This window comes from Ailuropoda melanoleuca, chromosome 6 (assembly GCF_002007445.2).
Source record: "Ailuropoda melanoleuca isolate Jingjing chromosome 6, ASM200744v2, whole genome shotgun sequence".
NCBI lineage: Eukaryota > Metazoa > Chordata > Mammalia > Carnivora > Ursidae > Ailuropoda > Ailuropoda melanoleuca.
Window position 1 is genome coordinate 119,956,382 of NC_048223.1, and position 13,041 is coordinate 119,969,422.

At 46.4% G+C, this 13,041-nt stretch overlaps 1 long non-coding RNA gene across 1 annotated transcript in view; it reads right to left on the reverse strand.

Annotated features, from left to right (window-relative positions):
• Window positions 1–678: 678 nt before the first annotated feature.
• LOC117802601 overlaps window positions 679–13,041 on the reverse strand; it is a 39,982-nt gene continuing 27,619 nt past the window's right edge. The window contains exons 2-4 of the long non-coding RNA XR_004625960.1: window positions 6,774–6,874; window positions 5,038–5,279; window positions 679–836 (exon numbers count right to left, since the gene is read on the reverse strand). This is a non-coding gene — a long non-coding RNA (uncharacterized LOC117802601). The remainder of the gene's footprint in view (window positions 837–5,037; window positions 5,280–6,773; window positions 6,875–13,041) is intronic.

Here is a 13,041-nt window from a genome sequence, read left to right on the forward strand (position 1 = left end):
TGTATTTAAATCGATAGAGAGAGAGCACACTCAGGAAAGAGACACACACTTACTTTACTTTTTTTTTTCCCTCCTTTCTCCCATGCCTGCCTGATTCCATGTACACAGACTACAGATATTACTTTAGCTCAGCGGGGATCTCTGAGCTGGGCCCCTGAGGACCCCTGCAGACCCAAGGCCAATCCAATCAATTCCTGGGAAAAGCAGGGGGGGGATGGGTGTGGGTATCAGAAATTGCTTTAAAGGACTCCCAAACGGTCATGCGAAAACCACACGAGATTTCCAGAAAGCGATTTCTCATCCACAAGGCAATTCCAGAGCGCATAAAGACAGAACTGCAGACTGCAGCCCGGAGGTGCAGGGACAGTCACCGCACGCCGGTGTCCCCGCTTTCCACGGTGACAAATGGTGTCGCCGGTCAGCTGTTTCAACACATTCTCCTACTTTTTGAGGTGTTCCCAAAGCCAATTTAAAATGAAACAAAAATGAAACAAAAAAGTCGGTCTCCACATCAAGGCTTATCGGGGAGGTAATTGGAACATTTGATAAAACGCACGGACAACCTCGCAATGAATAACCAAGAAACTCCAGACAACTTCTACTGACGCTGATTTGTTTATTCAGTCATTCAATCACAATTTACTGAGCAGCTGGGCTGCTAGAGCCCGTCATCCTGGAGCTTGTGGTCAGGTGGGAATGCAGGTGTTCAATAAATAATTCCAAGTGGGAAGAGCGCCATAGAACGGCTTCTTGCTGCAAATGCGAATCATGTTGTTAGTCCTGTGTCTCCAAAGTGACCACAGATTTGGTTCTGCAGCTCTCAGCCCAAGTCCTGTCTGAAAAAGTAATACATTATGAACAAATGATTTGGGAATGAATGCTGTCTGCTGCCGCGTTTGATTGGCACAGTCCTGCACACAATACAGTGACCACGGCACCAAATATCATATGAAGATTTGTCTAAAGTTCACACCGGGAAATGGACACTTCACCATGGAGAAAAACAAGCTCCTTCTCCATCACTCACCCCTACAGCCCATCATTCTGGTGACTCACTGAGTCTGTTCCGGCTGCTAGAACAGAAACACCTAGATTGGGTCCTTAAATATCAAATAGTTAATTTCTCACAGTTCCGGATGCTGGAAAGTCCAAGATCAAGGTGCTGGCAGATTGGAGGTCTGGTGAGAGCCTGCCTTCTGGTTCATGAAAGACCATCTTCTGGCTGTGTTCTCATGTGGTAGAGGGAGGAGGGAGCTCTCAGGCCTCTGTTATCAGGGCACTAATCCCATTCATGAGGGCTCCACCCTCATGACCCGATTGCCTTCCAAAAGCCCCACCTCCAGATCTCATCACACTGGGGATTCAGTTTCAATATATGAATTTAGGGGCAGGGGTGGGGGGTGGGAATTCAAACCTCCTGTCCACAGCATTCACAAATGTTTTCCTCCCTCTCTCTTTCCCTCCCCTTTCTTCCTCCCTTCTTCCCTCCCTCTCTCCCTCCCTTCCTTTCTTTCTTTCTTTCTTTCTTTCTTTCTTTCTTTCTTTCTTTCTTTCTTTCTCTCTTTCTTTCTTCCTCTCTTTTCTCTTTCTACCTTTCTCCCTTCCTTTCTCTCTTTCTCACTTCCTCTTTTCCTCTCTTCCTCTCTACTTTTCTTTCTCTCTTTCCAAAAGGCAGGCGCACCCTGGGGAGATAGAGGACGAACTGGGCCTGTCCCAGGGGATGGAGGTTCTCAACCCAGCTCAGTCACTAGAGGCCAAAGGCAGACCGCTGCCCTTCTCTGGCTTTGTTTTCTTAACTGCAAACATGGGTGGAAAGGGTCAGTTGGCCATGCTCTTTCACTGAGCAACAGGGAGGCAACCTGGGGGGAGGCTTCCCCTGGCGTGCAGGGGCTAGTCCCCAACCCCGCTGTTATCAGGGGACCTGTGTGCTGTTACCTGTCTAGCAGGGTGAGGCCCACTGTGCAGGCCAGGGAATGCTGCTGGCTCTGGGGAGCTCCTGGCTGCGGCCCCCACTGTTCTGTGCTGAGAAGCACCAACAGCTTTACCATCACTCCGCTGACCATCGAGCCCCATCGTGAAAGAGGGGGAAGCAGGAGTGCTCTGTGCTGCAGTCTGAAGAAGGACAGAACAACAAGAGGGATGGAAGTGAGGAGGTACCCAGGCCTGCCCCCATGCAGGGCACCTGGTAGGCCTCGGCTGGCATGCCAGGGTCCCTGATCTGGAACCCCATTGCCCCTGGTCATGTATGTCATCTAAGTTGGGTTTCTTGCATCAGATTTCATTTGCAACGGAGTTTCCCTGCTAAAATAAATGTGACAGCCACAGTGCTAGGTGACTGAAGGATCCTACTCACAGCTCTGTGTCTCTTACAATCCATCTATAAATGCAGCTTTGTGACAAATAGTGACAAAGAGTTCACAAGCAACGAGAGCTGCCTTTAGGGGCTTTGAGAAAACGATGGCCACTTGTCAGCCAATCCACCTCGCTCCTTCCTTCCTTACCCCCTCTCACCATATTCATTCATTCATTCATTCATTCTCACCCAACCAACCAGCCAACCTACTGATACTTTTTTGCACACCTGCCTTGTGAGGCACTAGGAATTCGACATTGAGTAAGACAATGTCTTCGCTGCCCCCCCACAAAATCTATGTTCTGGAGGGGACAGACAATAATCAAGTGATAAATAAACAAGACAATACAGATCACACCAAGAGTGAACAAGAAAATAAAATGAAAGTCCAGAGCACCCGAGGGGCCTCATCCTTGTGTTTGGAAACCCCCCTCCCCCCCGCAGGTGGGCAGCCTCTGTCTAAAGAGGGTCTCAAACTTCAGTGTGCACGGGAAGTAGCCGCAGATCCTACTAAAAAAATGCAGTCTCACGCCCTGCTTCTGGGCTGGGGCTGGAGATGCTTCCTGTCTCACCGGCCTTCAGATGATGCCGACGCTGTTGGTCCAGGGACCGCAGACCACGGGACACACTGCAAACCCAGACCAAGTGGCTTGCCCTTCGCATCCTCTCTAACACGCGTCTCAGCACCCAGCCATTGAACTCTGCTTAGACCTGCCTCTTTTCATTACTGAGCCTCTGAGAGCTATCCTGGGTCCTAAGGTGCCCTGAGTGCTGTGAAAAGAGCAGCGGGTTGGGCTTGATGGCACTCAAACCCCAGTGACATCACTAATAAGCATTTAACCTCCTGGCCCTGGAGGCCCATCTGTGCACGGGGCCAATAATGCAGCCCTGCTTTCCTTGCAGTATATGGTGTGATCAGAGGAAACAGACATTAATATAACGAGAAGTCAGATCTCGAAGCCTGGAGTTTACCCAGCCTTGAAACAAACAGATGGGGCTCCTTAGTTGGGGATGGAAGGAAGCAGGTGAGAGTCAGCCTGGGCATATGGCTGTAGGGATTCAGCACAGCATAAACGGATCGGCGGTCGTTAGAGAAAAAGACAGCCATCGGGAGTCACAGAGAAGCCTTGTAAAAACATCACCCAAAACCAGTCGTACCTGAAAAGGCTATACTGTCTCTTTAAGCCCCTGCTAGGTCTCCCCGATTTTCTTTGGCATCGGGGTTGGGCATCTCTGGGAATCTGACCCACATCTGCGTATGATAAAGAACAATTATCAAGCAGAAACACGCCTTGCACCAAACACACCTACTTAATTGATGCTTTACTTTAGCTAATGTTTCACATTATTTTGGCCTCCCCAAGCATCAGGTTGAAAAGGCAAAGCTCGTTTCCTGCAAGATTCCTTGAAGCCTAGATGTGCTGCGTGTATGCACCACACATGCACGAAAGCCTCCAGCACGTGCTGTGGGCACAGGCTAACGAATGATGCTTTCACTTATTAGCAATAACCAACTTCACATGCACAGCCTTTTGAACTTGTTTCTGGAAACCTCTTTTTTTTTTTTAAGATTTTATTTATTTATTTGACAGAGATAGAGACAGCCAGCGGGAGAGGGAACACAAGCAAGGGGAGTGGGAGAGGAAGAAGCAGGCTCCCAGCGGAGGAGCCTGATGTGGGGCTCCATCCCATAACGCCGGGATCACGCCCTGAGCCGGAGGCAGATGCTTAACGACTGCGCCACCCAGGCGCCCCTCTGGAAACCTCTTCTGAACCACAGGACTAGAATAGAATAACAGGCATTCTATAAATATTTGTCGAGTGACTGAACAACATTGAGGCATGAAGCACAATGGCTGAAAGGGATTGAGATGTTGGCTTCAGACGGAAGGATCTGGGTGTGCATCTCAGTGATGCTTGTCACTATTTGAGTGAACTTACATCCTCTAAGCTTATGTATTCATAAATTTAAATGATTAAATGAAAGGGGCACCTGAGTGGCTCAGTCATTCAGCGTCTGCCTTCAGCTCAGGTCATGGTCCCAGGGTCCTGGGATCGGGCCCCGCATCGGGCTCCCTGCTCAGCGGGGAGCCTGCTTCTCCCTCTCCCACTCCCCCTGCTTGTGTTCCCTCTCTTGCTGTGTCTCTGTCAAATAAATAAAATCTTTTTAAAAGATGATTAAATGAAAGTGAAATCATTAAATGAAATCAAATTTATTAAGCACATTATCTGGCAAGTAGTAAGTACCTGCAAAATGTCAGCTGTCAAAGGTGACCATATACGCTATTGGTCAAACAGGGACACTTTGGGTAGCAAATAGGGCAATTTAATAATTATGCCAGAACAGCAGGTGTCAACCAGGACTGTCCCAAGTAAGTGAGGGCATGTGGTTACCCCAGCTGTCACTGTTTCATACAAGAGGTCCTTAGAGATGATTAGATCTAACCAATTTATTTAACACATAAAGTTAGTGATTCTGGGGGAGGTAAAGAGTGAACTGAAGCCGCAATGCCTATTAGCAGAATGAGGGTTCAGGGTCACGCTGCAGGTGCTAAGCTCCTTGCCCTCAAGAACATGAGCACAGCTGAGCGCCACTCTGAGGAGGTGGTCTCTGTCCCTGCGGTTCTGCAAGGTCCCATTCTGCAAAGCATGACCGTGAACCTCAGAGAAGTTAAGAAACTTACCTAAGGCCACACAGCAGTAAGGGCAGGCAGTCTCCCGGACTCCCTTCCACTGAAGTATGGGATGTCACTGCGTGGCTTCTAACAGCTCAAAGGGTGGTTGGCATGCTGATGTCGGTTGCAATTCCAAGAACTTCTTGCATCTTTCGGCGTGCGTGTTTCAGAGCTTACAGATTTGTCATGATCGTTGGTGCACGGTGCAGACATTGGTCAGAAGTCCCCGCTCCTTCCCCTTGCTGCCATACCTATCCATAGCATAGCATAGTTAGTATAACTATACATCTCTTTCTGGAGTCTGAACTCTGCAGAGGGAGAGGCTACGCCTGGCACAACGGTGGTCTTGCTGCCTCTCGCTTAGAAGTTTGCTGAATGTCATTGCTCTTCTATCAGTCTCGTTGCCGACAATCTGATACGCACGTGCAGTGATCCAACTTTCCCCAGTCGAGACATGAAAACTCTCAGGAATGGGCCCCAAGCATCCCTGCTGACATGTCCTACCTCTAGTGAAAAGCGACGGGTGCCAGCCCTCCCCTAAATAACTGAGCCTAGATCTCAGCCAGGGAGTCTCCTCAGCCGGGTCCCCCCTCACACACACGTCCATCTCTCTCCTAAATGCTGGAGAATCGCTGTTTTCCTCATATGCGTGCTGGACCTGGCTCGTCTGGTTCACGGGAGCCCACGGTGTGCACCTCCCACGGTCACGTGGATGGCTTGAACATGGCCGTGGTGGGAGTATTTATACCACAGACATCAGCACGTGCTATAAATCAGGGCTTTTCCTTTTTTCTCTCGGGGAAGCAGCTGTTACACATTCACGAGCCCACCTCTACTATATTCGTGGCCCCAAACCCCGCCTGACTGTCCCAGCTACTCTTCCCAATATCTACCCATTCTCTCCATTCTGCTGCTTTCCCCTGGCAATTGTGGGCAGTCAGCCCAACACTGTTAGAAAGGATCGAAATACCATCTAGGGGCACCTGGGTGGCTCCATGCGGTAGGTAAAGCCTCTGCTTTCTGCTCAGGTCATGATCTCAGGGTCCTGGGATTGAGCCTTGCTTCGGGCTCCCTGCTCAGTGGGAAGTCTGCTTGTCTTTCTCCCTCACTCCCTTCCCCTGTTCACTCTCTCTCAACTAAATGGATAGAATCTTAAAAAAGAAAAAAAAAAAAAAAGAAAGAGAAAAGAAGAGAAAAAATACCATCTAAAAGAGAAACATTTACCACCAAGTTTCCCCCCCCCCAAATGAGTCCATTTGGTATGTTGCTTGTAAAAATGTATTTACAGAATTTCTTTCAGATCTAGGTCTTACACATGCCTTTACTTGTTAAAAAATTATCCAGTTCCCCTCCACTCCCCCTCCCACAGCCCAAACAAGGTGTGATCATCACATTTTTTAATCTCCAGCGTGCCCTGGGTCCTGTCAGGGGTCTACGCATGGACTGAGTTTCTTTTAAACGGGCTGAAGTTTCTCAGCCTTCAATTCCCTGCTTCAGGATCTGAGCAGGGAGAAAGGCACACACCGCGTCCAAGCGAGGCTGCCAGGAACAGGCTGGGCAGAGCCCCCCAGCTAAAAACGTCTCCTTTTGAGGAACGCTGATCTACAGAATTAAGTTACAACCTGACTGTTTAAACGGATAGTCCCAGACTGTGGCAAACCTCTAAGCCTGAAATCTGAGCTGGCGTTTTGCAAGCCCAGATTGTGATTTTTAGCGAGCCTGAGAACCGCTCGTCTCAGCCCTACCTTTCCTGTTGGTCAGCTTCCAAGCACGAGGGCTCCCTGGGTAATGATGCGGTCAGGCTGGGCTTCAGCTGGCTCTCTCCATGAACATTGCTTTATGATGCCTTTGAAAACCACAGATACAGTTTTTTTTTTTAGATTTTATTTATTTATTTGACAGAGATAGAGACAGCCAGCGAGAGAGGGAACGCAAGCAGGGGGAGTGGGAGAGGAAGAAGCAGGCTCATAGCAGAGGAGCCTGATGTGGGGCTCGATCCCATAACGCCGGGATCACGCCCTGAGCCGAAGGCAGACGCTTAACCACTGTGCCACCCAGGCGCCCCCACAGATACAGTTTTACCTTGAAGAGAAGTCTCATTTAACTCTCCTGCCCTCCCAGCCTGTCCCGACCCCATTAGAAATGACCATTCTATGAGACGGTACAAGCCTCTCAAAGCAATGAACGGATCACTCCTTGTTAATTTAGCTGGAACGTGATTATTTTGGAAACCAAATGCAGAGGCTGGTAAAGCTTACTAAAAATAGTAAGTCCCTGCATTGCCATAGTGGGTCTTAGGACAATTAATTACGCAGCAGTCATGTTCTTAATCATCTCTAAAGGAAACCACTTGCTCCTGTTACTAGAAGAAAGCAAGCAAGGACCTCGCCAATAATGCCCCCATTCTAAACTCATCATGTGGGGCCACTGAGGGCTGGCCGTTTGCTGAGTCTTACCGGGGACGCGCAGGTGGGACCCTGGGAGGTCGAAGCCATGTTATTGGCCACCTGGGTATCATGGTGTGGGAGGAACCCAAGCACGTTCTTCCAGTTGTTGGCTCCCTTCAATGGGGAGGAAAATCCTAACAGCTGCACAGTCTTCCCTGCTTGTCACTGAGCAAAAGCCCGTGAGAGAAAGCCCCAGCAGGTAGAGTCTGGAAGTCAGGAAGCACTGCAAGTGCAAAAAATTTAGGACCCAAAGAGTACGCACCCCTCGGATCCCGTGTCACCATAGTTCTTCACCATCGTCTGGTTTCAACCCTTCGTTGCATAGATGGTTTGTATTTATTAAGTACTTGCTGCATGCCAGGTGCGAGGCTAAACACTGCACGCAATCCACCCTTTTTTTTAATTGTTGTGGTAGAATGTCCATCACATAAGTGTATTATATTAGACATTGTAACTGTACAGCTCACGGGCATGAAGTTCATTCACATTGTTGTGCAACCATCACCAGCACCTGTGTCCAGAACTTTTTCATCACCCCAAACTATACACATCTCCTCTTTAATCCTGTGAGGATGGGGAAACTGAGGCACGGGGCGGTACCATAACTAGTCCAACATCCCGCGGCTCAGAAGCGGCTGTGACTAGATATAAATACGCACTTGTGCATCCAGGGTCCACGTGCACCCCCACACCTCTCAGTACACTGTGGCCAGGAGAGGGACTCCCCATTCCCCTCCCCCAGCCTCTTCCCCTTCCCCAGCTCCACCATTCTACTTTCTGGCTCTGTGAACTTGAACTTAACCTCATATCAGTAAAATCAGTATTTTATTCTTTTGTGTCTGGCTTATTTCACTTAGCATGGTGTGTGAATTTTATATAATTTTGGTATGTCACAAAATATTCTTCTGTTTTTTATTTTTTCAGTGATCTAAAAATGTAAAAACCTTTCTTACCTCACCAGCCATACAAAAGCTAGATATGACCCATGGACCATCGTTTGCCAAACTCTCACCTAAAGAAGGTTCGCACAAATATAAGTCTGACACTTTGCTCTGTGCAAATGTTAAAACTAGGGCACAGAGAGGCCAAGCGACCTGCCTGTGGTAACACAGCAACAAAGTGGCCTAACTCAAATTGGAAGCTGGGAATCTACACCCCAGTGCAGTTGGGGAACAAAGAAGTAAAGGTCGGATCTCTGAGTTTTTTTCACCGAAAGTGGTTCCGTGCTGGGTGATTCAGAGGCCGCATTGTTGCTGGTGAACACACAGAGGTTTCTACCAGCTTCCCATCCTGGAGATGGATTGGCAACGCTTTCGACTCTCTAGAAGAAATGTCAAGTACACACTCATCCTTCTGACTGTCGTTCAAGTCAAACACGCTGGGCCAGACGGTGAATAGTCAGCTCTATCACTCACACCCTCCTTTCACCGGAACACGTTTTACTTTATATACGGTGTCTTGCCAGAAAGACACATTTTAAAGAATAACAAACACTCCTCTGTTCCTTTCTGGTGGCGGAGGGGACCTTGGGTTTACGGCACTGGGCTCTCAGCAAATCCACCCTCTGCCTTTCTTCTCCCCCGCCTGCCACAACCTGCACATGGGCTCCTCTTCAGGCTGCCGCTGCTGGCGGGACCCTGGGGAGGGGAGTTGGGGGGGGTCCACTCGGAGGATGGAAGTCCGCCTCACCCACGCCTGCACAGAGACACAGAGCCCCACAGTTGTCTGAGTTGGGGTGTGAATGTATTTTGACACCCCACACTCCGAGGTCAGTGCCGGCGAGAAGGGCAAGCAGAGCTTATGTGCGGGAAAATAAATGGTTCAGGTTTATGTTCAAAAAGCTGTTCACGTTCCCTTCCAAACCTGGAAACCGAGGCCACGCTATCTTCTGCCGTTGTCTCTCTGATGGTCCCACCACTTCCTTTTTCACAACCTCCCACCCCAGGAGTTGCGATGTCGCATCTCTCAATGGAAGGTGCTTCTTCTCAGGGTCTTGGCTTGGCTTCTGTGGTTTGGGAGCTGGATCCTTGGAGTATAGTGTCCCCCAGGCTTCTGCTTGAGAGAACACAGGCTTTCCTGCTTCCCACTGTCTTTGGACTGTTACATCCCTGTGGTCCATGGTCTGGGCTGGTCCCATGGAAACCGACCAGAAAGCCCTGTGGTGAGCTCCTGCCTGGAGTTGGCTCCTCAGGGACGCCCACGGATAACTGTAACTTTGGATCGTTTTTTCATACTTTGTTACAAAGAAACCTTGTTTACGGCAAACCTCATCTTTGAGACAAAGGTGAATGGCTGGGGAAACCCTATTTCTTCAGTGATTCTACTTCCGCCGTTCAGATGAACCACAAGATCAATGCAGCGAACTTTGGGGAAACAGACGCATCATGAATGACCATCACCGCCGCCACCGCCATCATCGTGAGGAGGAGGCAGGAGAGGAGAAGTTTTCCATTTGGACAACTAAATACGCATAGGGTCACCCATCCCCATGAAGCATTCATTGTGCAGGAAGGCTTGTGCAAGCCAAGTGCCGTGTTGGGTGCTCGAGTGGATGCAGACATGGGACCTTGGAGGGGTGCAATCCAGGAGGGAGATAACACCTGTGCATTAGTCACCCTAACCCAAAGCAAAGCGTGCTACAGAGCAGGTGGGGAAAGTGTATGGAAGCAGGGGGAGATTGCCTGAAGCCTGGGGCGGGCGGGGGGGGGGGGAAGTCAAGAAANTTAAGTCAAGAAACGTTAAAGCCTGCAGGTGTTAAAGTCTTCAGAGCCCCTTTCTGGCAGCTGCTGTGCTCTGACCACCCCTGGTTTCTGGACCCTGGCTGTGTTCCTCATGACCTGGCTTCCTCAAACCTGTCAGTGGCCGGGCTCTCAGCGGACTCCCCACATTCTCCATGACTGGACGAGCAACACCTTGCCCCCTTCAGGTGTCCCAGGGAGGGAGCCCAGACCCAGAACCACATTCCCTGGGGGCTCAAACCTACAACTCCTGTGTGCAGCAATGTCAGCAGACACCCCCCCAACCCCCAACCCCCCGGGGAAGGGCTGGCTATGCAGGAGGACTTCTTTCGTGCCTAGGGCAGCTCCACCAGCCGGGCTTAAAGTGCTGGCACCCCGGAGGACAGGCCTTGTCAAACTGATCTTTCCATCCACGTGACCCGGTGAGTAACAGGTGCCCCAGGAAAGAGAAATGGATTGTGGCAGGTCACCAACATCCTGGGGACAGAAGAAAGCAAGCTGCAGCAGAACCAGGGTGATCAGAAACCTCCACAGAGGGGCGCCTGGATGGCTCAGTCTCTGAAGTGTCTGCCTTCGACTCAGGTGATGATGCTGGGGTCCTAGGATCGAGCCCCACATTGGGCTCCCTGCTCAGTGGGGAGTCTACTTCTCCCTCTCCCCCTGCTCATGCTCTCTCTCTCTCTCTCTCAAATAAATAAATAAAATCTTTAGGGAAAAAAAGGGAAAAGAAAAGAAACCTCAGCAGAAAGAGCAATGCGGGAGAGTCGATTTGCGAGGTCACGTGCTTGAGCGTTTCCACCCTCATTGAGGGTAAATGGAGACTTGTATATTACAAAATACGCTCCCCTAATGTTTTTAAGGAGGATTTTGACAAAGTTGGCAACAGAAATAAACAAAGATCAGAATAAAAATTAAATGTCAAACCAGGAAAAAGATTTATAAAATATGTAATAAAGGGTTACTACCCTTGTGAGATAAGCAACAATTCCAAAACAAGAAAAAATAGATGCCCATTTTTTTTATGGTGAAAAACATGAAAATGCATTTCTTTGAGAAGAAATAGAAATGACTTATAAGAATTTTTAAAAAATCAACCTTTCCGCTAATCAAAATATTTCACGTTAAAGCAACTTTCAGACACAGTATTTCACCTGTAAGGAGGCTTAAGAAACCAACAGGATGCCTTTGTAGCAAGTTGTGGGGACAAAAACGCCCCTATACTTCCTTCGGGACTGAAATTTGGTCAATCTTCCTGGATGGCAGTTTTCGATATATGTCCAACATCTTTTAAAAATGTGTTTAGTTTTTGTCCCAGCAGCTGTCCATGGAAAGAAACATGGGTGTGCACAAAAATCTATTTTTAAAACACATCCCCTGCATTATGGATTATAATAGTGAAAGACAGGAAACCATCAAAATAGCCAAGGGCAAATTAACTAAAAATAACTAAAAAATAATAAAACAAGACAGTTTAATGATATGGAAAGATGTTCACAGTAAATTAAGTGAAGAAAAGCATATTGCAAAACAGTGTGGTATTGTGACATTTTTGTTTTTAAAAAAAATCCCAACTGGTATTTATACAGAAAAGCATCTGGAAATATGTACTCCAAGGTGTTAATGGACGTTGTTTCTGAATAGGTGGAATTGTGTGATTTTCCCCCCCTCTATTTAGTTATATTATTTGATTTTTCTGCAATGATCATGTATTTTTATAAAGAAAAATATATTATTTTAATAATTAAGACATGAACGTAAACAAGACCAGGAATAATATGTACAGTAAAGAAGAAACATGTTGGAGATTCAAAAGTTGAAAGAACACATTTATATACCAATGCGTGTAAGTGGAACATTATCTAACAGACATTTCAATGAAGATTAATACATTCCTGAGCTACGAAAGATATGGGAAAACATTCAGCATCACTAGCAATGAAAGAGTTGCAAAATTAATAAATGAAAGGGAATAATTCCCCAACTTCCAACTAACTATAGCATTCAAAAATTTTTTTAAAATACCTGTTTTTTCATCCAAAAGTGCCAGACATGTGCTTATAAAAAGAGTTTAATCAACATGAAAGTTTCAAAGACATACCTCAAATCCCACCAACCCAGAAATCATAGCATTAGTATTTGGTGAGCATCATTCTAAAGTTCTGTAAGAATAGACAGAAGGGTGAGTAGAAATAATTTCATAGTATTTTATATATAAAATAATGCTATAAATATCATATAAAACATATGATATTATGATATGATCTTTGATATTATAGTATTAATATAATATATTTGGTGCCATTTATGGTATATAATATATAATATGTTATTAAATATGATATATGATATAAAATTAATATCTGTACATGCTATATATGCCATATTATATACAATAATGCTATATAATCTATAATATAACATATATGACATAATATATAACATATATTATATATGATGTATATTATAATATTAATATAATATATTTAAATGCTATATATGCTATATTATATATAATGCTATATATTTTTTTAATATTAATATAAAATATATAACATTTTGTTCTTTTTTTCTCCTTCAGTTTCTCAGTGCCCAGAATAGGGTTGAAACACAGAGGGCTCTAAATAATTATTTGTTGAGTGAATGAGCTGAATACTATCATATCATAATACTATTTTAAAATAAAAAGAATAAATTAATTTTATTTTGATTTTATGGAAGATAAAAAAGCTGAAAAAAAATTTCTGAACTTCAATAATGTTTGCAGTTCATTGAATTTCCAAAAGAAATATTAGTTCTTATAGATTCCTCCAATGTATATTTATTTATTT